The following is a 3,422-nucleotide window of genomic DNA, read 5'->3' as shown; positions in this document are numbered from 1 at the left end:
TATCGGTTTGAGTTTTTCCTGGCGCGCTTTTGTCGGTGGTGAAAAGTTATCCCACGTGCCTCGCAGGAGTGGATGTAATTTCAAATCGGGGTGTCAGTTACGGGTAATAATATGCAAATCAGTCTGCCAAAAGGACCCTCGAAAGTGCATTCAGCAAAAACAACAAAAAGTGCGCCCGTGATTAAAAGAGCAAATATATCATCCGGCTGTCAATAGGAGATTTACATGTGTTATGCAAATTAGCATTTATCGCAGAGTGAAGTGCGTATTGAATGTATTGGAGTATTTTTGCGATTTTTTTTGTGAGTGTTTGAGGGGGAAATGAGGCAGTAATTCTTATTTTTGACAGTTATAGGTAAAAATTAAGCAAAATTAGTGATATAATGTGCAGAATGTGATTTATTGAACTGCTTTATTTGTGAATGGGACTGTTCTTTACGGATTTGCATATTGCAATTGCCAAAATTATATGAAAAGGAGATTTCTCTTGAGAATTGCTGAAAGATCTGAGAAAGTAGTTTAGTTCTTCAAACTTTATTTTAGCTAAAAATTAATTCAAAAATGGATTTGACAATTCGAATGTATTCCAAATTCGATTATCCACTATTCCAAATATTGTTAGTTAACTTGATTAATCGTCTAGTTGAAAAAATGTTGCCAGTTATGAAAGCTTTTTCTGTTCGCTTGGCCTTTTAACTAAAAATACAAAAATACAAAAATACAAAAATACAAAAATACAAAAATACAAAAATACAAAAATACAAAAATACAAAAATACAAAAATACAAAAATACAAAAATACAAAAATACAAAAATACAAAAATACAAAAATACAAAAATACAAAAATACAAAAATACAAAAATACAAAAATACAAAAATACAAAAATACAAAAATACAAAAATACAAAAATACAAAAATACAAAAATACAAAAATACAAAAATACAAAAATACAAAAATACAAAAATACAAAAATACAAAAATACAAAAATACAAAAATACAAAAATACAAAAATACAAAAATACAAAAATACAAAAATACAAAAATACAAAAATACAAAAATACAAAAATACAAAAATACAAAAATACAAAAATACAAAAATACAAAAATACAAAAATACAAAAATACAAAAATACAAAAATACAAAAATACAAAAATACAAAAATACAAAAATACAAAAATACAAAAATACAAAAATACAAAAATACAAAAATACAAAAATACAAAAATACAAAAATACAAAAATACAAAAATACAAAAATACAAAAATACAAAAATACAAAAATACAAAAATACAAAAATACAAAAATACAAAAATACAAAAATACAAAAATACAAAAATACAAAAATACAAAAATACAAAAATACAAAAATACAAAAATACAAAAATACAAAAATACAAAAATACAAAAATACAAAAATACAAAAATACAAAAATACAAAAATACAAAAATACAAAAATACAAAAATACAAAAATACAAAAATACAAAAATACAAAAATACAAAAATACAAAAATACAAAAATACAAAAATACAAAAATACAAAAATACAAAAATACAAAAATACAAAAAAAAACAAAAATACAAAAATACAAAAATAAAAAAATACAAAAATACAAAAATACAAAAATACAAAAATACAAAAATACAAAAATACAAAAATACAAAAATACAAAAATACAAAAATACAAAAATACAAAAATACAAAAATACAAAAATACAAAAATACAAAAATACAAAAATACAAAAGTACAAAAATACAAAAATACAAAAATACAAAAATACAAAAATACAAAAATACAAAAATACAAAAATACAAAAATACAAAAATACAAAAATACAAAAATACAAAAATACAAAAATACAAAAATACAAAAATACAAAAATACAAAAATACAAAAATACAAAAATACAAAAATACAAAAATACAAAAATACAAAAATACAAAAATACAAAAATACAAAAATACAAAAATACAAAAATACAAAAATACAAAAATACAAAAATACAAAAATACAAAAATACAAAAATACAAAAATACAAAAATACAAAAATACAAAAATACAAAAATACAAAAATACAAAAATACAAAAATACAAAAATACAAAAATACAAAAATACAAAAATACAAAAATACAAAAATACAAAAATACAAAAATACAAAAATACAAAAATACAAAAATACAAAAATACAAAAATACAAAAATACAAAAATACAATAATACAAAAATACAAAAATACAAAAATACAAAACTACAAAAATACAAAAATACAAAAATACAAAAATACAAAAATACAAAAATACAAAAATACAAAAATACAAAAATACAAAAATACAAAAATACAAAAATACAAAAATACAAAAATACAAAAATACAAAAATACAAAAATACAAAAATACAAAAATACAAAAATACAAAAATACAAAAATGCAAAAATACAAAAATACAAAAATACAAAAATACAAAAATACAAAAATACAAAAATACAAAAAAAAAACAAAAATACAAAAATAAAGGAACCTGAATTTTACTGAAATGTAAAATGCAAATAAAAAATGCTCCAATTAAGGTCTGATTTTACTGCTATTCGATATGATTATTTCATTTAATTTCTGTAATCTGGAAAGATCACAAATATATATTTTTCAATTAAAATTAAAGCAAACTAAATGCATATTAAAATGATAATGAATTTCTTGAAAGAATGCAATTTAACGAAACTGGTTCCTTTGATAATTGCTGAAATCTTTATAAAACGAGTCATAAAAACGTCGATTACCGCGCCTTGAGCAGAGGCCTGACTTTGTAGCAAGCCCACAACTCCGTCGTCAAATTGCACCCCCAATTACGGCCAAATCGAAAGTAGCATCAGCTTGCTGAAATTGCCACACTCCCGTAAACGACAACATAATCACTTCATTTATCTCTGGAAAGTAATTTCGCTCATGATGTAGTCAAATTACGCAAAAAGGCATCGCATATTCAACCTTCGAGATTGCTGCATCGTCTCTGATAGCGGTAAAGGTCTGCTACTGCTACTACGTCTAGAGATCTTCAAAGATCCTCGCTTGGGAAAACTGCGAGGTAGCTTTGCCAAAAGAAATGGAGTGTTTGTTTTTGCGCCGTTTTCGACACCGAACCTGTTCATCGCTGTGTGGACCAGGAGGCCGAAAAGGTCGTCCCCGATTAAGCTACCGACTCCGAAGGGTAGTGCCCCTTTAACGCGCCGGCTCGAGCATGTATCCTGGAGCCCTTGTTAGTGTGGACGCCAAGAGTTGGCGAAAGCGAACCGTTATCAGAGGAGGCTGTGTCACGGCATCGGCATCGGTGGGCTACCCCCAGAGGGGACAACCCTGGTCAACGATGATGATGTTGACGAGCTTGTCAAAACGAGAGTACACTTTGGTGCGTAAAAAA

This window comes from Culex pipiens, chromosome 2 (assembly GCF_016801865.2).
Source record: "Culex pipiens pallens isolate TS chromosome 2, TS_CPP_V2, whole genome shotgun sequence".
Taxonomy (NCBI): domain Eukaryota; kingdom Metazoa; phylum Arthropoda; class Insecta; order Diptera; family Culicidae; genus Culex; species Culex pipiens.
The sequence above is the reverse complement of the archived record's forward strand: the minus strand, read 5'-3'. Positions refer to the sequence as shown.